The sequence below is a fragment of the Mobula birostris genome, chromosome 31, assembly GCF_030028105.1.
Source record: "Mobula birostris isolate sMobBir1 chromosome 31, sMobBir1.hap1, whole genome shotgun sequence".
NCBI classification, from domain to species: Eukaryota; Metazoa; Chordata; class Chondrichthyes; order Myliobatiformes; family Myliobatidae; genus Mobula; species Mobula birostris.
Genome location: NC_092400.1, coordinates 25,192,584 through 25,210,329, shown reverse-complemented (window position 1 = coordinate 25,210,329; position 17,746 = coordinate 25,192,584).

Genomic DNA, 17,746 nt, shown 5'->3' with positions numbered 1-17,746 from the left:
ATGTGCGGCTGGGTCATTAGAAAAGACCGTAATTATTTATACCTCGCATTTGGTGATTGTCTCTGATCACACGCAAGCTCTCTGGTTCCCACTTCCACCTCTTCATCATGTCCTGCCTTAATTATTCATTAGTCATTTTAACGAGGAAACAGTACAGGAAGAATATCTATTTCATTTAAAACAGAAACACATTTCCACCAGGTAATTACTCCACTCTTTGCCATCCCCAGTGACAGGACTGCATAAGGCAGAACAAATTAAATCCTGTTCCTCTGCAATAGATTAACCCGATAACACAACCTGCGAACATATCGGGATATTAAAGATGAGTGCTGGCATCAGAAAGGACTAATTGATATGTTTCCCTTAATTTTGAACTTAGCTTGAGTTGATGCTTGGCCAGATTATGTTGCCAAACAAATACCACAGAGTTCAGATGCTGCGGAATTGAGATGATCTCTGAATCTAGAGAGGCTTGTTGAAATCACAGCTCACCGAAAGCCAACATCCGAGCTGGATGTTTCTCACTTGCCTGCTTGTACTTTCAAGTCAGGTAAGCTGCAGTTGTACACCTGCAATTTTGATTCAGCACTTCCGGCTCAGGATGAAGGAAGGAGGTCTGTAAAACTTTGGCTCCGGTGTCAAGTAATCTTGCACACTGAAGCTTTCATCCCAACTCACCGAGCTCAGCAGCAGTATTGCTGTAAATTGTTCAAATGAGCCGGGCCAGTATGAATCTGAAGGGCTGAGGAGGGGAAAGAATGATCAGCAATGATTAAACGGTGGGGCAGACTCGACAGGCCAAATGGTCCAATTCTGCTCCTATGTCTTATGGTCTTATTGAACATTAAACAGATTCACCACTTTATTCGTCAAAATTTTACCATGGGGTTTTATGTAGTGGTTACAGTATGTGATCACTGATCAGGGTTCGTTTCCCACCACTGTGGAAATCTAAGGACTTTGTACCTTCTCCCTGTGAACGTCCAGGTCCTCCGGTTTCATCTGTCATTCCAAAGATATACAGTTAGAGTTAGTGAGTTGTGGACATGCTCTGCTGGCGCAGGGAGCATGGCAACACTCGTGGGCTGCCTTGCACAATCCTCCCTGATTTGATTTGACACAAGCGACACATTTCAGTGTATGTTTCAATGTACATGTGACAAATAAAGTTAATTTTCACATCTGTAAACAAAATGCTGAATTTTGGAATCACCGGCTGTTATCATATTAAATCAAAATTCATGATGAAGGTTTAAACTTCAAAGTGTGTACTGTATATGGCACCATATACTACCCCAGAGATTCTGTTTTTTGCAGGCATTCACAGTAGAAAAAAGTAACATAATGGAATCAATGAAAAACTACACAAAAATAAAACCTGATAAACAACCAATGGGCTTTAACCTAAACCTATTTCCTAGGTCCTGCAGCAAAGCTTTAAGAGTATGGTCTTTCTAGTGCTCACCCTCGTGATTTTTAAGTGCAGAAAGACCATAAGACATAGGAAGGGAATTACACCTTTTGGCCCATTGAGTCTGCTCTGCCATTTGAACATGGCTGACTTACTATCCATTGCAACCCCATTTTACTGCCTTCTCCACATTACCTTTGACACTTTTACTCATTGAGAACATATCTACCTCCATTTTCAATTTACCCAATGGCTAGACATACACAGTCATCTGTGGCAAAGAATTCCACAGATTCAACACACTCTGGCCAAAGAAATTCCTGCTCATCTCTGTTTTTGTCATGGTCCGGTCCGTTGACTCCTCATTCCAGTTATTTCCTTTTCCCCGTGGTCCATCAGGTGTCTTGATTAAGGCACCTGTTTCCCATCTGAGCCGGCAGCGTAAAAACTCCGGCTAACAGCTACTCGGCGCTGGACCCGTCACCTGAGCAAGTGCAGTTATGCCCGATTCAGGTCCCCGTTCATTGTGGACTAAGTGGCTCTGGTGCCCGGGGTGCTTTGTGGATTCGGTCGTTTTCGTGTCCAGCTGAGTTGTGGGCCATTTGCCGCCACTCCGAGCCAAAGGGATGAATTCTGCTGTCTCCGTGGGCCAGCTGAGATTTGCTGACCGTTGCCGCTACTCCGAGCCGAGATACGAATGGACTGTCGTGGTTTGGATTTCATCTTCTTGTATCCAGCTGAGTAGGCAGGCCTTTTGCCGCTACTCGAGTGTTCTGTCCAAGTCAATGCTCCGAGTGTCCAGTCCAAGTCAAGGCTTTGTGTCCAGTCAAGTCAAGGCTTTGCGTTCAGTCAAGGCTTTGTGTCCAGTCAAGTCAAGGCTTCATGTCGAGTCAAGACTTCATGTCCAGGTCAAGTCCCAGTCGTCCTGGCCCGGAGTCCAAGTCATGTCCAAGTCCGGCTCCATGTCAGGTCTCCGTGCCTGTGTCCTGCATTTGGGTCCACCTCCAGTTGCTCCAGCCACCCTCCTTGCAACAGTTTTAAAGAGACATCCTTCTATTCTGATGTTTTGCTGTCTGGTCCTAGACCCTCCCACTTTTGGAAACATCCTGCCCATGCTCAGTCAAGCTAAGCCTTTCAATATTCGATAAAATCCCATGAGATCCCCCTTCATTCTTCTAAACACCAGCATGTACAAGCCCAGAGCCATCAAACCCTTTTCATATGTTCATTGCTGGTTTCATTCTCATGAACCTCCTCTGGACCCTCTCCAATGCCAGCACATCCTTCCTCAGATATGGGGCACAAAACTGCTCACTATAGTCCAAGCGTAGTCTGACCATTGTCTTAAAAAGCCTCAGCATTGCTTTTATATTCTAGTCCTAGAAAGAGATTCTGTCTTCACCACCCTTTTTGGGGCAGTGATTTTCAGGCACCAATAATTCAATAAATAAAACATGTTTAATTTCCCCATTGATTCCTTCTAATTAACTTATATCTACTGTCTTCTCTGCTGTGAGATATAGGTTTGTTTTTCATCTGATCCAGCCTTCCCATAATTTAAAACAAACTTTAGCTAAATCTTTTATCAATTTCCTTTGTTCCAAAGAAAATAAGAGAAGCCTAAACAGTTTCTTGTCATAACAATAATTCTTTAGCCCTGAGAACACATTCTGCGCCCTCTCTGGGGTTGTCACGTACTTAAAAATTTTCTTCCTTGAACTGCTCTATCCTGTGGTGATAAATCCATCATTGCAGAACATGTTTCCTGCTGCAGAGCATAGATACAAGAGATTCATTTAGATATTGAAGAAAAATGCAGGAACATGAATGCCCCAAGCTTTCCCAGGAATTGTCTTTTAGATTAGCCACAGTTCTGAACTATCCAATATAAAAGTTTTAAGAACTGATTAGTAAAATGGGATTGTGTGTGTAGATGGGAATCTGCAGAAGAATAAAACTGAGCAGTTGTGGGATGATCAGGGATGCTCCTAATGGAAAGGACTGAGGATATTGGAATCCATGTGGAGTATTGGAGGAAATGTATGGTCTTATGGAATCATACAAGATACTAAGAAACATTACAGACTAGACGTTGAAGCATTTCCGCTGGTGAGAGGAACTTTAATGAAGGGAAATAGCTTCAACATAAGAAATAGAAAGCGACCTTCACAAAATGCTGGAGGAACTCAGCAAATCAAGCAGCATCTGCGGAAAAGAGCAAGCTATCAATGTTTTGGGCCGAGAGCCGTCTTCCAAAATAGTAGTAGGAGTAAGCAATCTGACCAGTCAAATCTGCACCTCCATTCAATAAGATCATTATCGCAGAGGACTCAGCTCCACCTACCTGACATTTCCCCATAACCCTCCATTGCTCGGCTATGTAAAAATCCATCTAACTGTGTTTTAGCATTTCTCCTCATGCCAATCCTATTCCTTTTTCCCTTTTCCTCTTGATGCCATGTCCCATAGTTCCAGTATCACCTAGAAACAACTTTCCTCCCTCTGTCTTATCCATCCCTTTCTATAAGCACCCCCGGGTTCTTCTGAATTCCAGTACAAGTTGTCGCAGGTGACTGAGTCTCATCTCACTGGTTAATCCCTCAACTCAGGAATCAACCTGGTGAACTTCGTCTGCACCACCTCCAAAGCCAATATATCTTTCCTCAAGCAAGGAGACCAGAAATGCATGTGGTACTAAGGTGTAGTCTTACCAGTACCCTGTAACCTCCTTGCACTTGAATTCAATCCTCTAGCAATGAAGGCCAATATTCTATTTTCCTTCTTAATAACCTGTTGTGCCTGCAAACCAGCCTTTTGCAATTCATGTAAATCATACAAAAATCACTCTGCACAACAACATTCTGCAGTCGTTCACCATTTAAGTAATTGTCTGATATATGTTTCCATCCAAAGTGGATGAACTTTTATTTACCAGAGTTGCACTCCATCTGTCAGACCATTGCCCACTCACTTAACCTATATATATCTCCCTGCAGACTCTCCTCGTCTGCTGTACAATTTGCTTTTCCATTCAATTTAGTGTCATCAGCAGACTTATGTCTGCATACTTGGTCCCCTCTTCCAAATTTTTAATGTATATCGTGAACAGTCCAGAACCGACCCCTGTGACACTCCATTCACCACTGACTGGTAATCAGAGAAACACCCATTTATCCAAACTCTCTGCCTTCTATTGGCTAAACAATCCTCTATTCATGCTACTACCCCCCCAGCTCCAGGCATTCTTATCTTAAGGATATGTTTTTTTATGTGATAGTTTACCAAATGCCCCTGAAAATCCAAATGTAAAACATCCACTATGTTCCCCTCTATCCACTGCGCTCATTATATCCTCAAAGAACTCCAGTAAGTTTGTCAAACAGGACCTGCCAGTCATAGATTCATGCTGTGTCTGCCTGATAGGATCATTTCCATCCAGATGTTTTGCTATTTCCTTCTAAGTAATAGCTTTAAGCATTTTCCTGACTACAGATGTTAAGCTGATTGGCATACAATTGCCTGCTTTTTGCCTATATCTTTTTTTAAACAGTGGTGTGACATACACTGTCTTCCAATCTGCTGGGACCTGCCCAGAGCCCAGAGAATTTTTGGTAAATTATCACAAACACATCTGCTATAATTTCCCGTAAACAAAAGAAATTCTGTAGATGCTGTAAAACTGGAGCAACATGCAACACTGGAGGAGCTCAGCAAGTCAGGCAGCATCTGTGGAGAGGAATAAGCAGTAAACGTTTCAGGCTGAGTCCCTTCATCAGCATTGACTTACTGAGTTCCTTCAGCATTTTGTGTGTGTGCTGCTATAACTTCTGCCATTTCCTTCAGTAGCCTGGGATGCACCCCACGAAGACCAGTGGACCAGCTTTAGGGCGCATCGCTACCTCTTTAGTGGCAGCAATTGTTTTAATGCCCTCACCTCCCATCGCATCCATGACATGTTAGACATGTCCTCTACCTTGAAGGTTGACACAAAACTTTACCAAAGTCCTTATACAGTAGATTGTCTACTGCCCTGCCTTCATAAATCTTTTTAGTTACCACCTGAAAAGAAAATCTCAAATCAAATTAGTGAGGCTTTTTTTTACCTTGCTAATCTTTTGTCTGTTGAAATCCTAAACAATATTTCTCCATATTTAATGGTTAACAGTTCGTTCAGTCAACAGCTACTCTTTCTCATTCTCCTTTTCTGATCTAGATAGTGAAATTTGACTCAGTAATATTTGCAGTACATTTATTCTACATTTATTCTATCCTGACTTATGGAAGTGAATGCTGGACCATTTCTCCAGCAATGGGAAAGAGACTAGAAGCAGCTGAATTATGGTTCTACAGGAGAATGTTAAAAATATCATGGACCACACACACATCAAACGAAGAAGTTCTCAGAAGAGCCCAAGCAGTTCGATCACTCATACCAACAATAAGAGAAAGACAACTCAGATTCCTAGGGCACATCGTGCGGAAAGATGAACTAGAAAAACTCATACTCTCTGGAAAGATTGAGGGGAGTAAACCTAGAGGAAGACCTCGGCTTATGTACATCAAAAGCATAGCCAGGTGGCTACACGTCGAGGAAATGGAAGACATCCAAAAAACGAAGGATAGATCTATATGGAAAACCATGGTCACCAAAGTCCGCATCGGATATGGTACCTAGACAATATTTGAAGAGCTTGGACAGAAATGTATTGTTCAGTCAGCTTGAGGGTTTCAAGAGAAAATTGTAGGAGGCCTTTACCCGTATGCACATTTGAATGCGAACACATCTGACTGAAAACAAAATTTTTTTTAAAGTTGTGGTTTAACATTGCACTTAATCAAGCTTCATTTATCAATTACTATATTGCAATTACATTAAGAAACAGCAAGTATTGGCTAACGGTATGATTTCTTGGCAGCTTTGCAACGAGGCAAGGTTAAAAGCTTTTAATGACTTTACCATTATTTAGTTGTTTCTGCAAATGAACAAGAGCTTGCTATTTTTTGTGGAAAATTCTTAGAATGGTGTTAAGTACTTGAACTGAGACAGCTGGTATTTATGAACAAAAGATCAAAACTGTATTGTTCAGCATACACACAAAATGCTGGAGGAACACAAAGTCAAGCAGCATCTATGAAGGGGGATCTTTAATGTATAACATGAACAGTTGTGGGCTCAGAACTGACCCCTGTGACACTCAGTGCTCCACTACTTGCCAACCAGAGAAACATTCATTTATCCCAACCCTCTGATTTCTATTGGTTAATCAGTGCTCTACCTTGCTAATACATTACCTCCAAGTGCACTCATCCTTATCTAAAGGATATGTCTTTTATGTGGCACTTTATTGAAGCCTTCTGAAAATCCTAGCATAGATCTTTTTCCTATTCTTTTCTATCCACTGTGCCCATTATGTTTTCAAAGATCTCCTGTGAGTTTACAAACAAGACCTTCCCTTCATCAGTCCATCCTGTGTCTGCCTGTGTCTACCCAGATGTCTGAGTTTCCTCAATGATAGCTTCAAGCATTTGCCTGACTACAAACATAAATGTAACTGCCTATAGTTACCCAGCTTTTGCCTGCGTTCATTCGTTTGTAATGTGCCATGTTGCATGACGTGAACGATCATGGTCTTTCCACGACCTTGATTGTTCTTGGCAAACTTTTCTACAGAATGGTTTGCATTGCCGCCTTCTGGACAGTGCCTTTACAAGCCATTATCAATACTTTTCAGAGATTGCCAGCCTGGCATCAGTTGTCGCATGTCCAGGATTTGTGATATGCACCAGCTGCTCTCACGGTTTCATGTGACCCTGATCGGGTGTGGGGGTGGGGCTAAGCAGGTGCAACACCTTGTCCGAGGGTGACCTGCAGGCTAGTGGAGGGAAGGAGTCCTTTGCTAAAGACGAACCATCACGCCACCACTCAAAGCCTATAGACTTTTTTAAACAGTTGTTTAAACAGGCCGACCGGGGGAATGCCATACTAGATCTAGTACTAGGTAATGAACCGGGTCAGGTCACAGATCTCTCAGTGGGTGAGCATCTGGGGGACAGTGACCACTGCTCCCTGGCCTTTAAAATTATCATGGAAAAGGATAGAATCAAAGAGGACAGGAAAATTTTTAACTGGGGAAAGGCAAATTATGAGGCTATAAGGCTAGAACTTGCGGGTGTGAATTGGGATGATGTTTTTGCAGGGAAAAGTACTATGGACATGTGGTCGATGTTTAGAGATCTCTTGCGGGGTGTTAGGGATAAATTTGTCCTGGTGAGGAAGGTAAAGAATGGTAGGGTGAAGGAACCATGGGTGACAAGTGAGGTGGAAAAACTAGTCAGGAGGAAGAAGGCAGCATACATGAGGTTTAGGAAGCAAGGATCAGATGTGTCTATTGAGGAATATAGGGAAGCAAGAAAGGAGCTTAAGAAGGGGCTGAGAAGAGCAAGGAGGGGGCATGAGAAGGCCTTGGCGAGTAGGGTAAAGGAAAACCCCAAGGCATTCTTCAATTATGTGAAGAAAAAAAGGATGACAGGAGTGAAGGTAGGACCGATTAGAGATAAAGGAAGATGTGCCTGGAGGCTGTGGAAGTGAGCGAGGTCCTCAATGAATACTTCTCTTTGGTATTCACCAATGAGAGGGAACTTGATGATGGTGAGGACAATATGAGTGAGGTTGATGTTCTGGAGCATGCTGATATTATGGGAGAGGAGGTGTTGGAGTTGTTAAAATACATTAGGACATTAAGTCCCCGGGGCCTGATGGAATATTCCCCAGGCTGCTCCACGAGGTGAGAGAAGAGATTGCTGAGCCTCTGGCTAGGATCTTTATGTCCTCGTCGTCCACGAGAATGGTACCGGAGGATTGGAGGGAGGCGAATGTTGTTCCCTTGTTCAGAAAAGGTAGTAGGGATAGTCCGGGTAATTATAGACCAGTGAGCCTTACATCTGTGGTGGGAAAGCTGTTGGAAAAGATTCTTAGAGATAGGATCTATGGGCATTTAGAGAATCATGGTCTGATCAGGGACAGTCAGCATGGCTTTGTGAAGGGCAGATCATGTCTAACAAGCCTGATAGAGTCCTTTGAGGAGGTGACCAGGCATATAGATGAGGGTAGTGCAGTGGATGTGCTCTATATGGATTTTAGTAAGGCATTTGACAAGGTTCCACACGGTAGGCTTATTCAGAAAGTTAGAAGGCATGGAATCCAAGGAAGTTTGGCCAGGTGGATTCAGAATTGGCTTGCCTGCAGAAAGCAGAGGGTGGTGGTGGAGGGAGTACATTCAGATTGGAGGATTGTGACTAGTGGTGTCCCACAAGGATCTGTTCTGGGACCTCTACTTTTCATGATTTTTATTAACGACCTGGATGTGGGGGTAGAAGGGTGGGTTGGCAAGTTTGCAGACGACACAAAGGTTGGTGGTGTTGTAGATAGTGTAGAGGTTTGTCAAAGATTGCAGAGAGACATTGATAGGATGCAGAAGTGGGCTGAGAAGTGGCAGATGGAGTTCAACCTGGAGAAGTGTGAGGTGGTACACTTTGGAAGGACAAACTCCAAGGCAGAATACAAAGTAAATGGCAGGATACTTGGTAGTGTGGAGGAGCAGAGGGATCTCGGGGTACATGTCCACAGATCCCTGAAAGTTGCCTCACAGGTGGATAGGGTAGTTAAGAAGGCTTATGGGGTGTTAGCTTTCATAAGTCGAGGGATAGAGTTTAAGAGTCGCGATGTAATGATGCAGCTCTATAAAACTCTGGTTAGGCCACACTTGGAGTATTGTGTCCAGTTCTGGTCACCTCACTATAGGAAGGATGTAGAAGCATTGGAAAGGGTACAGAGGAGATCTACCAGGATGCTGCCTGGTTTAGAAAGTATGCATTATGATCAGAGATTAAAGGAGCTAGGGCTTTACTCTTTGGGGAGAAGGAGGATGAGAGGAGACATGATAGAGGTGTATAAGATAATAAGAGGAATAGATAGAGTGGATAGCCAGCGCCTCTTCCCCAGGGCACCACTGCTCAATACAAGAGGACATGGCTTTAAGGTAAGGGGTGAGAAGTTCTAGGGGGATATTAGAGGAAGGTTTTTTACTCAGAGAGTGGTTGGTGCGTGGAATGCACTGCCTGAGTCAGTGGTGGAAGCAGATACACTAGTGAAGTTTAATAGACAGGTATATGGAGGAATCTAAGGTGGGGGCTTATATGGGAGGCAGGGTTTGAGGGTCGGAACAACATTGTGGGCCAAAGGGCCTGTACTGTGCTGTACTATTCTATGTTCTATGTTCTATGTTTAACATTCATTGTCTTCCAATCCACCAGGATCTACCAGAGACCAGAGAGTTTTGGTAAATTTTGACAAATGCATCTGCTATAACTCTGCCATTTATTGTCCTGTTTACCTTTAGGCCCACTGGTTTGCTCATCACTACCTCTTTGTTTGTTATTCCTCTCCACGCTGTGTGTCACATCAGGTGGAAACTTTGCCAGTTCTTTAGCATATTTTGTCCCTTTTTAACAAGGCTGAGTTGCTAGCTGGATGCTCAGCCCAGCACAGATGGAGCTGGATTCGAAACCAGGTCCACTCGCTTCGAAGTTCATTGCTGATGCCACTGCACCATGGCCAGCCATCACGGCCTTTTTGGTGATGGCAATTATATCCCATCCTATTCATAAAATTTCACTTTGGCATGTTAGACGTGTCCTGCACTTGGAGGTTGATGAGAAAGGTCATTCAAGGCCATGGCCATTTCCACATTTTTTTTTTAGCCCTTAACTTTGAGTGGAGTCATCAGGACGCTGTCATGACAGTGTTTTTTAGCAGGCTTTCTTATTTTTATGAGGCCAAGTTGCTAGCTCGATGCTCAACCCAGCACAGATGGAAAGTGTGCAAGGGAGCCTGCTGGATTCGAACTCGGGAGCCTTCGCTCCGAAGTCCGGCGCAGATGCCGCTACGCCACCAGTCAGCCCATTTCCACATTACATAATATTAATTCCTTCTCATCTTCCAAAGGATCTACATTCATTTTACCCATCCTTTTCTGCTTTATATAATAATAAAAACTTTTACTGTCTGTTTTTATATTGTGAGGGAGTTTACTTTCATAATCTATTTTCCTTCTTCTTTATTATTTGCTTAGTGGTTCTTTGTTACTTTTTAAAGTTTTCCCAATTTTCCAATTTCCCATCACTCCTGGTGACTTTGAGTGCATGAGCTTTTAGTTTGATGCCTTTTTTAAAAATTTCCTTAGTTGTACAAGGCTGGCTTTCCCCACCTTTACTGTCCACGTTTTTAATGGGAATCATCCAAGAGGACATCAACCCTGTGGTCGTGTTGGGAGGCTTACGTGCCTCAATAACTGTGCTGGCTGGGGTCAGGGCCTTATGCATTGACTCTTGGTAGGGTCACCCATGCCAAACAGGTTGAAGGGTAGAGACCAGACAAAATGTGGTCCACCAGTCCTCCAGGTTCGGGGGTTCAGCTCAGGGGTAGCATCCCTGACCGGTAAAACAAAATTGTTATGGAAACAGCAATCAAGAATCCTTCTACATCTGAGGGCAACGGTATTCCTGAGGCTCCACCCATGACTTGCATGACTAACAGTAGTGAAGACCATGAGGAAGCTGCTGACGTGATGAAGGAAGCCCTGAACACCGCCAGAGCTGGAGAACCTTCCTCGCTGCCCTAAACGCCAACGGCAGTAAGTAAGATTTAATGGGAATATACTCTTGTTGAGCTCCATGCAAAATCTTTTTACAAGCCTTCCACTGTTCCTCAGCTGTCCCACCATAGGGCTAACAAGAAGTAATTTAAAACCGAGTAGTGTAGGAACTTCTTCTTGTAGAGGGCAGTGAGTCTCATGAATTCTTTATGCCCAGAGGCTTGTCGAAGCTAGATCACTGGAAGTCTTCAAAAAGGCAGCAGATGTATTTTTAGAACAGTGTAGATTTGAACTTCTTGTGGACCTGACACCAGTTTGGAGCAGAGGCCTGGGATACACGAAATTTATTTTCACAGAATATAATCCTATTGAATGGCGGAATGGAGCTGAGGGGCTAAATATCCTACTCGTGCTCCTCGTTTCTTGACTTCTTGAAAAAGGGAAGAAAAATATTAAATTAAGAAAATAAAATTGCAATGGTTAATGGTTAGGATGAGGGAAATCAGAACAAAGAAACAGCAATGACCAAAATCATTTTTTAACAAAGGCGGCCAATTGTAAAGTCAACAGATCACCTAGATGTCAGATTGACAGGAAAACGAGCAATGAATATTTGGGACTTCGCTGCTAGGAATGAACAGAGATTGGAGATGACTTCAGTCATCAGAGCTCTGACAAAAATATCTCCAAAAGACATTTCCAGATCTCAGAGGTTTTGGCTCCTAAATTATGAATATAGTGTTCCTGATGCTTTTAGTCCATCAGTGAAATTAATTGCAGAAACAAAGCTGCATTCTGTGGATGGAATAAAAATCTGATCTTCATTTAAATGTGGTGTGTGTTCTGTGAAGTGAGGCAGCAGACAAGGCTGTAACCTAACTCATGACAGTCTGGACAGTGAGTGTCAGAATTATGACTCTAGGGAAAGTAACCATCTGTGCCCTGTCCGATGACTATAATTCAAACACTGAGCTTCTACGGGCAAGAAAATAAGCCTTAGCATCAGCAAAACTGGGAAATGAATGGATGGCTGAGGGCTGTCATATCACACTTCCATAGTTCAGATTCAATTTCATATTTATGCATTTCTTATATGTAGATCAGAACGCAAAGTGAAATGTCTCATTCGCATTAGCGAGCTGAGCAACCTAGGACGTGCTGGGGCCAGCCCACAAGAGTCGTCACGCTTTCCGGCACCAACGTAACGTGCCCACGATGCTTAGCAGGACGGCTCAAGCAGCAACACCAACAGCAGTAAAACAAGCCCTTCTCCCACCATCCCACTCACACACACAGGCAGGCCTGCAGCCCCGGGACAGTCTGCCTCCGGGCCTAGAGCCCATTGGCTCTGGACTCCCAGTCTCACAAGTATTGGACCCCTGACCTCCCCCATGCTGACCCATGGATTTCAACCTTTGGGCCTTGTCACATAAAACTGTGGGTCAATTGTTTAAGAAAAATAACAAGATGGCTTGAGTCACAAAAATAGATTGAGGTGCTTTTATTTACCTCAAAACAAGAAAAAAAAACTGGAAAAAAGATACAATATATATATAGCCACCCTCAGACTGAACACAAAAGAGAAAAAAAGCCCAAAGCCTTGGTAACCTGAGGCTTATAACTGCTAAGCCCCTCCCCCCCAGACCAACCAAAAGCTAATTAACTCAATTATCCAATTAAAGATGGTATCCTCCACCATCAGCACATCTGTACAGGTTGCTGCTGCCTCTAAATGAGACAGCTCCATGTAGCAGCTCTCTTTCAGACCCAGTGTCTATTACTGCCTGGGATGAGTGTTTTACCGAGTGTGCTATGTGTTGTCCGTAATCAGCGACGGGCCTTTGTCACAGGCCTCCAGCTTCGGACTCACTGACTTCAGTCTTTGACCGCCACCTTGGTATCAACCCCAGGGCTCACCAGTTAAATGAGAAGGCAGTTTTTGAAAACTGTCACAAGGAGCAAGTAGACTCTAAGTGGCAGCAGGTGGGTTTTCAGCATTCGAGTCTTGCCCTCTTCTCATTACTAACATTAGGGAGGAGTTATGGGAGTCTGAAGACGCACACTCAGTGTTTTAGGAGCAGCTTCTTCCCCTCTGACATCAGATCTCTGAGAAGTCCATGAACCCATGATACTACCTCACTATTTTGGTCTCTTTTTGCATTCATTACTTATTTATATTTCTTATTTTAACTTATAGTAATATTCTTTATGCATTGCAGGCACAACACAACAAATTTCACAACATGAGTCAGAGGTGATAAACCTTGATTCTGATTCTGATCCTTACAAGGGGATATTTGGAGAAATGTTCCCGCGCAGCTGCAAAAAGCATTTTAACAACAATAATTTGATTAGTAAGTCATCTTATATTGAGCTGTTGGATAAATAAACCAATTAAAAATTACTCAGACAATCTGGCCAATCATGTAAAGGTATTTGAATGGACTTCAATTTTGTCAGCAACATTTTGGAAAATAAAAAAATTTCAAAGAGCTTTAACAAATTGTCTGCAGCGGCTTAGCAAATAAAAAACTTAATTTTTTTTCATAGAATTCCATTGCACTTCAAGCAGTATGTTCTATGGATTAATAATATATTTTGAGAATAAAATCAATTCAGGCAGTCGAAGACAACACTTATAGTGGAGACCAAACAATTGCTTCGGGTAAGCGTTACATCTCTGTTCTGTTGATATTTACTGAGCCACCTGCTTTGGCACTTTGGAAGTTTCAAACCGTTTGTATCAGCTGTGAAAGTATGAAATTATATACAGTCAATCTGGAAAGGCCTTCTGACTTACAAACACCATTTACTCACTTTTATCATTGACTTAGTAAGGTCATTGTGAAGTATTCAAACACTTGGTGATGACAGTGCTAAGCTGGTGTCATAGCAGACATTAAGTGTCCATTGTAGGTATCCTGCCTACAGTATGGATCAAGTTGGCAGCTCTGAAGGCTGAGAGCAATGCTCTCTAATACTTGTGACATGTTTTATTTTGACTCTTCTGTGAAGAGTTTGCTCAGATGCCTCTGTCTCATTGCAGCTCTGGCATTAGATCCCATGTGTCCTAAAACCAAAAATTTTCCTTCTTTGCGGACTTGAAATGGTGTTTAACATTAACTGTTATGAAACCAGGAACGGACTACCTCTTCTGCTTCTTGACTTGACGACCAGTCACGCTCACATCATTGTTTTTCCAGAAGCACAGGCACAACCATCAACCGCCAATTTCAAGCAAGAGAACTCAAGGCCATTGCTGTACCATCTTGAGTGCCCGGTGTCAAGTTGCTCTCTGTGCATCTTGGCCACTTCTGAAGAGATCACAGCCAAGAAGGTCAACCACTGTGCTACCTGATAGTACAGGGAACATAGAACATAACAAAGTAAAGCACAGGAACAGGCCCTTCAGCCCACAATGTTGTAACAAAAAGTAAATCAAAAACCCCCCAAAACGAATCCTCCCCTACCTACACAATGTCCATTTCCCGCCATCTTCCTCACATTCATGTGCCTGTCTCTTAAGAGCCTCTTATGTATTTGCCTCTACCACCATAATAGAGTAGTCAGAATCACTTTAATAACACCAACATATGCCATGAAATGTGTTAACTTTGTGGCTGTAGTACAATGCAATGCATAAAGTCACAAAGTCAAGAGAGAAGTACAGCACATAAAAAGGCCCTTCAGCCTATCCAGTTCATGCTGAAAACCATTTAAACTGCCCACTCCCATCGACCTGCAAACTAGGGGCAGAGCCCTCCATGCCCCTAACATCCATGTACCTATCCAAATTTCTCTTAAACGTTGAAATTGACGCCACGATTGCAGAGAGATCTGCATCAGCTGGAAACACGGGAACTTGTGCTGGCAGCTCATTTCACACTCTCGTGGCCCACTGAGTGAAGAAGTTTCCACTCATGTTCGCCTTAAACTTCTCACCTTTCACCCTCAACGCATGATCTCTGGTTGCAGTCTCATGCAATCTCAGTAGAAAAAGCCTGCTTGCAGTTTCTCTATCTAAACCCCTCACAATTTTGTAAACCTCTATCAGTTTTCCTCTCAATCTTCTACATTCTAAAGAGCACAGTCCTAACCTATTCAATCTTTCCTGATAACTCAGGTCCTTCAGACCCAGCAACATCCTTGTAGACATTCTCTGCATTCTTTCAACTTTGTTTACATCTTTCGTAGATGACCAAATCTGCACACAATACCCCAAATTAGGCCTCACTAATGTCTTATACAAATTCAACATAACATCTCTTCTCCTTGTATTCCTGTACTGATTTATGAAGGCCGATGTGCCAAAAGCTTTTTTTCACCCTATCTACCTGTGACATCACTTTCAAGGAATTATGGGCCGATATTCCAAGATCCCTTTGTTCTACCACATTCTCAGTGCCCTGCTGTTTACTGTGTAAGACCTACGTTGGTTGGTCCTGCTGAAGTGCAAAACCTTGCAATTGTCTGCATTGAATTCCATCTGCCATTTTTCAGCCCATTTTTACAGCTGATCCCATTGCAAGGCCTGATAGCCTTCCTCACTATACCCTCAGTTTTGGTGTCATCCCCAAATTTGCTGATCCGTTTAACACATTATCATCCAGATCATTGGTATAGATGACAAACAACGATGGACCCAAATTCGATCCCTAATCACCACCAATCACGGGCCTCCAGTCAGAGAGGCAACCATCTACAACCATTCCCCGGCTTCTCCCACAAAGACAATGCCTAATCCATACAGGAACAGGTCCTTCAGCCTTCGATGTTGTACTGAACCAGCTTAAAAGTAAGTCAAAACCACCCCGAAAAAACAAATCCCCCCCACCTACACAATGTCCCTATCCCGCCATCTTCCTCACATTCACGTGCCTATCTAAATGTCTCTTAAAAACCTCTAAAGTATTTGCCTCTACCGCCAAACCAGGCAGCGCATTCCAGGCATTCGCCACGCTCTGAGTAAAAAAATTTACCTCTCACACCCCGCTTTGAACCTACCCCCTCTCACCTTCAGTGCTTTCTCTCTGGCTCAAACATTTTAATCCCGGGGAAAAGACAATCATTCAACATGACACAGGTCTAAAAAGCACTATGTGAATTTCTGTCACTGGCTTTTGGTTATGTAACTTCGGGAAGCTGTTGGGTTTTTTCAGCAATTTGCCTGTAACTCGTGCAAGACAGGAACATAGAAGCTGAGGATGCAGCAAGGCTTCATCTAGAGCTGGAAGCCTGGGCAGGAAAATAAAGGCTTCCTTACTTCAATTAAGGAGGCAGTTGTTCCCTGAGATGGCCAGTGGTGACAACTATGGGATTCTCTCTACTGGAGCAAACCTTTCTGATGGTTCAAGTAAGGTTTTTTTTGGTTCTCTGTTTTCATTCTTCCCTCAAGGCATGTGCTGACATCACCGTATCCATAGAGACCTCCCATTCTTGTTCTATCCATGGCAGCCCATACCTGTGCCTGTCACCACTCCCAGATCACTCAGTTCAGTCCCTTGACTTCAAGCAGAAAATCCCGCTCAGTGCAACTCTTCTAAGCGATCATGGCATTGGCTGGATATCGGATTAGTAAGATGGAGTGCCTCTTGTGTAATACTTGTCATTAATCGTATTAACAGCCTAGGTCATGTCACTATTGTACGATAGCCTTTGTATATCGTACATTTAAGCGTGTGTCCCCTCCCCCTGCCCTGGGAGAAGTTAGTGTGGGAGTATTGATGAAGGGCCTCGGCCCTAAACATCAACTGTTTATTCCCCTCCATCGATTCAGATTTATTTAAGTCAAAACATACGAGTAAAATGAATTGTTTATGTTCACAACCAACACACCAAAGGACGTCGTGGGGCAGACAACCTAGCGTGCCCACAACGTTCAACACAAAACCAACACAACACAAAGTTCAAAGTACATTTATTATCAATGTATATATACATTATGCAACTTCGAGTTTCGTCTAACCTTACAGGCAGCCACAAAACAAGAAACTAAATTAAATAGAAATTAAATAAAAGGAAGACCGACAAACGCCCAATGTGTAGAGAGCGAGAGAAAAGCAAATCGTGCAAGCAATAATAGTAAGCAAACAGCATTTAGAACGAAAGTGAGTCCTCAGACACAAAGCCCAGAGCAGGCCCACAGCCCCGGCCTCAGTTCAGCGCATGGCAGAGCAAACGTTGCAGAGCTTGCAGACACGGAGTCCAGAGCGGATGGAACAGGCCCACAGAACACAAGCAGTCACAACAACAACAACAGAACAGAACAAAATCCCAAAAATGGGCAGACCAAGCCCCTCACACACACGCACACACACAGAGGCCTCCATCTCCGGGATGCTGCCTGACTTGCCGAGTTCCTCCAGCACTTTGTGCATGTTGGCATGTACAGTGTTGTTTCAGTAGCTTGACAATTTCTAGCTTTGCTCTATGAGGCACCTTATGCCAAATCTGCCTGCCGCAGTTTCAGCTGTGGACAAGGTCCAGCACATTGATAGGCTGCTATGAAAATCACCACATTATTAAACTTTAATGTTTCTGGTATTGTGAAGTCGGTGATGGCATATTCCACACTGGTTAAGTTTCACTTACAAACACGTCAAGCAGGAGTCATCCACTGCAAGAAGACACATACCAATGAGAATTTAACAGTAATAGGAGCAGGTGGGTGAATCTTATC